This window comes from Haliotis rubra, unplaced genomic scaffold, assembly GCF_003918875.1.
Source record: "Haliotis rubra isolate DU_JTF1 unplaced genomic scaffold, ASM391887v1 Scf1414, whole genome shotgun sequence".
Classification (NCBI taxonomy): domain Eukaryota; kingdom Metazoa; phylum Mollusca; class Gastropoda; order Lepetellida; family Haliotidae; genus Haliotis; species Haliotis rubra.
Window position 1 is genome coordinate 87,177 of NW_025765353.1, and position 6,672 is coordinate 93,848.

Sequence of the window (6,672 nt, forward strand, 5' to 3'; positions counted from 1 at the left end):
AACCATTACAAGACACAAGACACTACATTATACCTAAAACATGTAGCAGTGCATAAATATTTACAAGCAAAAGTGAAGTGTGGTATGTTTAATTACAGGACTACAAAGTGCGTTTACGTATATTAAACGTTTTAGTAACCAATGCAGCTAAGGGTTTTATTAATTTAACATTACCTAGCATAAATGTGGCCTGCTCAGTAGGCAGCAAGTGAAAAAAGGGTTAATATTTAATACTTTTTCCCAGAAGTCATATCGTAAATCCGAACATAGCGGACAGCTGACCAAAAAGTGAGCTTCGTCCTCAATCGTATTGCCATCACAACATTTATAAATTATATCATCTGAAGGTGTTTTGGAGCGTGTAAATCTACAGACCTCTATTTCCAAAGGTACCGCATCGTAACTTACTAAGTGTATTGCGATAAGATTTAGGTAGAATATCAGTAACATATGGCTCAGATGTTAATAATAAGTACGGAGTTTATTCAGTGAGGTTTGCCTCTGTCATTTCAAAGTACTTTATTCGAATTCTAACTATATGAATATCGCATCCACTGTGAGACATAATGGAATTCCAATTTAGACATATTATACAGGTCCACCACGCGGAGATCTAAATTGTTAAGAATATTAAAAAACAGTTCTATATACAAGCCTTATTTAGTACAGAAGTTATACAACTGAATTGGTTTGTACCCATAGCATAAGATAGGCTGGACAAGTTTATTGTATAAAGTAATAAAGACTTTATAAGCCAAACCACTACAAGATCTGAATTTACACATGATAACACCAGGTGTTCGCCTAACAGATTTAGCAATTTCTTTAGCTGTAAAGTGCCTATCGATATTTTCCTGCAACCAAACGCCCAGATATTATAGTCCATAGTGACATCGCCAGTTCTGAATGCAACTTGGGATCTATTGAAACAAAAGAGTCGGTAATGATCAACATTAGTTTTCTTCTTGTTGATAATTAAGCACCAGCGTTTACACCAATTATCATCCGCTGTCGGGACAACTCGTCTCCTGCTATCATAGCAATATCATCAGCGTACAGTAGTGTACTCAACATAACTCCGTCAATTTAGATTTAAATTTCTTCAGCCAGGTCATTAATAATAATAATAATATTAATAATAATAATTGACATTTCCTGGATAGAGCTGTGCCTGAAGTTAAGATCATCAGGCAGTCGAATGTCAAAAAGACAAAAGGCAATTTGGAGAAAATTAAAAATACAATACAAGACAACAAAAGAAAAGGTACTTCTCCAAATTGTCGATTCCCTTAAGGCCAAAATAAAGGTTTGGACTGAAAGAAAGAAAAAATGGGAAAAGAAAAATAAATTCATCAAACAAAATAAACTTTTTAGAACCAATGAAAAACACTTCTACAGGCAACTGAAAACAAAAGGTGATGGTGAACATGACAAACGGCCTCCCATGGATGCCAATGAAAGGTTCTGGAAACAGTTGTGGTCTGTACCCGGCAACTGTAACCTTGAGGCACCATGGGTCCGTGATTATGACCATGCAATGCATGAGAAGGTAACTAGGTCGTTTGTCTGTTACATCTCACCAGATTGCCTGAAAAGTGTTATAAAAAAGTCCAAATCTAATACAGCTCCAGGGCCTGATGGCATTCGAAACCGGTATTGGAAACTGTTCCCCTGTGTCCAAACACCGTTACTACACTGTTTCAATACTCTCGTGGACACAGGTGATGTTCCTCCATGGTTCTGCAAAGGTCGCACAATACTTCTCCCCAAGAAAGGAGACTTGACTGATCCCAAAAACTTCCGCCCTATCACATGTTTGAATACACAATACAAAAATATTCACAGGGTGTTTGACAAACCTCGTGTCATCTTACTGCTCTTCCAATGATATAATTTACAGAGAGCAGAAGGGAGCAAGAAAGGGATGTTGGGGGGTGCAAGGATCAACTTCTTGTACAGAAAATGATTTTGGAAGAGGCTAAAACTTATCACCGCAACCTCTCCATGTGCTGGATTGACTACAAAAAAGCATACGACTCTGTCCCTCACGAATGGATTCTGAAGTCTCTTCATTGTATTGACCTCCCTGAGCGACTGATTGATTTACTCAAGTCTTTGATGAGTTGCTGGTCGACTCAACTTGAGATGTACTCACAAGGGCAGGTGCAGACTTCGGAATCTATTCCAATCAGAAGGGGAATATTTCAGGGGGGATTCCTTTAGTCCTTTGCTTTTTTGTCTTTCTCTAAATCCTTTGAGCTTTCTGCTCAATAAAGAGGAGGGTTACCATCCCGGACCTCCTCAGCACAGATCCCCAACACCTCTTACTCATCTCCTTTACATGGATGACATCGAACTCCTTGCCAAAGGAGATTCCAATTTGAAAGAGCAGGTTCTCCTTGTCGAGTCTTTTTCTAATGATATTGGCATGACATTTGGACTCGACAAATGTAATACTCTTCATTTGAAACGTGGCAAGGTAACTAATGATGGATCGGTCAGGTTACAAGGGGGAGGAGTTATTGAGCATCTTGTGGAAGATCAGGCCTACACCTATCTTGGAATGCAAGTTCGAGACAAGCTCCAGAATGCCCAAATTCAAGAAAAACTTCGGGCCGAGTATAAATCTCGTTTAAAGAAAATCTGGAGCTCAGAGCTGAATGCTCGTAACAAGGTCAAAGCCACCAATACTTTTGCTGTGCCAGTCCTCTCCTATTCCTTTGGAGTAGTTGATTGGACAAAACAAGACATCCAGAGTCTTGACCGTCTGACCAGAAGGATCATGTCTGATAACAGAGCCCATCACCCTCGTTCCTCTCTTAACCGTTTATACATGCCAATCAATTCTGGAGGTCGGGGTTTGATTAATGTGGAGGCTCTTCATGACAGAATTTTATTGTGTACTTTTGCACATATTTATTTATCGGATGATCCTCTGGTGATGCATGTGAAGACTCATGATGAAAGCAAGGAATTCCACAGCTATTTTAAGCATGCCAAGGTTGTTGGACAGAATCTGAAATTTGAGGTTGACTTTGCTGATGGCAATGTACTGCTGGACGGTACAGCGATGGGAGTAAACCAGGTGAAGTCCTTTACCAAGTCTGCCCAGAGTCGGTCTTTTGTGGAGAAGCTTTCTGAGAAGCCATTGCATCGTGTCTACATGCAGTATGTTGAACAGAATAGCAATCCCACCGACTCCTTCGCCTGGATGAAGTCGGCTGGTCTTAAATGTGAAACTGAGGGCTTCCTTTTTGCTGCTCAGGACCAGTCACTTCCCACTCGTAATCGCCTAAATGTGATTCTTAAAGAGAATATTAACATGAAATGTCGACTTTGCAATGAATTTACAGAGACTGTCCAACACCTTGTCAGTGGATGCCCTTCCTTGGCACAAACAGCATATCTTAAACGACATGATGGCATGGCTCTTTGCTTTTACTACCGTCTCCGACATGCCTGTGGCTTTGACTCCGAGGTCCATCCATGGTACGACCCTGAACATGTCCAGGGCGTCATGGAAAATGATGCTTTCAAACTTCTGTGGAATAGGCCCATATACAGCCTCAGAAGAATTCCAGCTAACAAACCTGATCTTGTCCTTTTTGATAAAGCCAATGAATTTATTTATATCATTGAATTTTCTATCCCTTTTGACAGGAATGTGATTGACAAGATTAAGGAAAAGCATGATAAATATGCGGACCTCGCCTTTGAAATGTCTCGCTTGCATCCCAAGTACACTGTCGTCAGGCTCCCCATTGTTCTCGGTGCCCTTGGTTTGGTACCTCCTGATCTCTTGGCGCAGATCAGGAGAGTGCCCGGGTTCTCCACCGGGAGCACAGCCCTTCTGACACTCTGGGTAATGCAGAAGGCTGCAGTGTTGGGGAGCCTTCATATTCTCCGGAAAGTTCTTGGTGGGTTCGACTAGGCAGCGTTTCCTGGGAGAAGTCCCATTCGCTGTCTGGGCTGCGTGTAGAGGGGGCAAGGGCCCTGAGCTGATGATGAGCCTTACCAGCCTGACTGTGCCAGGATCACCCGAACCCTCTCTGCTGCATACAATTTTTAATATGTAAAACATAATTGAATAGTTTACTACCGTGTCATGTTGTTTCAGAGTATATACAATGGTAAAATATATGTATGTAACAACCGGGCCTCATAAGACACAACATCTAAAACATTACTACACATAGGAGAAAAAATAATAATAATAATAATCAGACACTCCAGCTCTCTCGGATAAGCATACAGACACATTCAAACCTTACCCACAGGCACACCACCTCAATGAGTCATACACACTGATTCAATCTAACAGACATACCATCTCAGTCGGTCAGACGCTCAAACGCGTTCAAACAGACACATCAACTCCCTCGGACAAACATACAGACTCATTCAGACAGACACACAGACTCTTTTGGACAGGCGCACCAACTCCCTCGGTCAGGCACTGGTTCAATCTAACAGACGCAGGGTCTCACTTGAACAGACTCACTCGGATAAACACACCAACTTATTCGGACAGACACACAGACTCAATCAGACAGATACACCAACTCTGTTGGACAGGCGCACCAACTCCCTCGGTCAGGCACTGGTTCACTCCAACAGACACAGGGTCTCACTTGAACAGACTCACTCGGATAAACACACCAACTTACTCGGACAGACACACAGACTCAATCAGACAGACACACCAACTCTGTTGGACAGGCGCACCAACTCCCTCGGTCAGGCTCTGGTTCACTCTAACAGACGCAGGGTTTCACTTGAACAGACTCACTCGGATAGACACACCAACTCATTCGGACAGACACCCCAACCCACTCGGACAGACACACCGACTCACTCGAACAGACACCCCACCTACTCGGGCAGACACACGGACTCTCTCGGACAGACACACCAACTCACTCGGACAGACACACCAACTCACTCGGACAGACACACCAACTCACTCGGACAGACACACTGGCTTACTCGAACAGCCACACTAACTCACTTGAACAAACATGCCCACTCACTCGAACAAACACACAGACTCGAAAAGACATACCAACTCACTCGGACGGACTCACTCGAACAGACACATCAACTCACTCGGACAGACTCACTCGAACAGACATACCCACTCACTCGGACAGACACCCCAACTCACTCAGACAGACACAACAACTCACTCGAACAAACACACCGACTCACTCGAACAGACACACGGACTCACTCGAACAGACACACCAACTCACTCGGACGGACTCACTAACTCACCTTTTGCCGGACGCTTTGTTCTGAATCTCTTTCGATCCAACAAACGGTCTAACACACTATACTTCATATCGATTTTTCTATTTCAGCAATTCAATTTGGTATATTTCTCTTCTACACATTAGGTACATTTTCAGAAAATGGTTACATGAAGTCATAAATAAATATATTTGTTTTCATAAATATACAAATATACACATATACAGAAATATACAGAATTATACAAATATACACATATACAGAAATATACAAAATTATTCCAACACAGGGACACCAACCAGGTCTCAGACAATACCCCCATATGCCTCTGGGGTGTAAGCCCCATTCACTGTAATATGAACATTCCAGCAGAAAATTAATCTCAATTTCAACTTGACCTTTGGCACATAATGTACACACAATCTTTCATGTAAGGGAGTAATAGGTTTGCTGTATCTAAATCTTTCAATGTTGAGAAGTAGGTTTCCACACTTCAGTGACGCTACTAATCTTCTTTGTTTTCTTCAAAATGGCATGCTCGCAAATGCTGAAGTAGATATTTCCTTTTTTAAACAGTCTGTAGGTTCTTAATTTATTACCATTTAAGTAAGTATTGTTGTCATTAAATAAATCTGAGTTCCAATTTTCTCTATCCAATATGTCTAACACATGTAAAGCACAGCTGAGGAAGTTGGATCTGTTGGTTGATACGGAATAATCAATTACATCCTGATCTCCGTGAATCTGAAGTTTCTTCACAAGTTCCATGAGTCTATAGTCCCATGAAGACATTCCTCTGACTGACCATTTATGAACAACAGCTGGTAAATAATCACTATGGGCTGTTACAGTTTTATGAAACTATCTCAACACTTCAATCCTGATTTTTTAGTATGAACTTCTTCACCCCATGTCACCTCTGACAGCTGTGTTAGAACTGTTTTTGCCTCACTGCCAAGAAAATTATGATGGCCTTATTTAGTATATACTTGATTTCCTTGTACATATTCATACCCCAGACAAAAGCACTGTAATTACGTATAGGCAGTATAAATATTATTATATTAAGTATAAACAGAGAGGCCACCAAGAGCATTGAACTTGGTCATTATCACACAAAGTGCTCTGTTGGCAGATTTAGACACTTCTTGCACTGATTTTTTATAATCACAAAATACATGTATCCACATAGCTAAATATTTATATTGAACACAATATTTGATTATCATATCACCACAACCAAACTGCACTGTTGAAGTGCACTATTAATGAAAATAGAAACAGAGTCGGCGACATTACAAAACCATTATCTACCTTATCAAACGCTTTCATTTCATCACACAAAGGTAGATTTCCTAATTACCTTTCTGTTGTTGATTACAGAATATAGACTATAAATGTGTTCTTGAGTACTACGCTTGG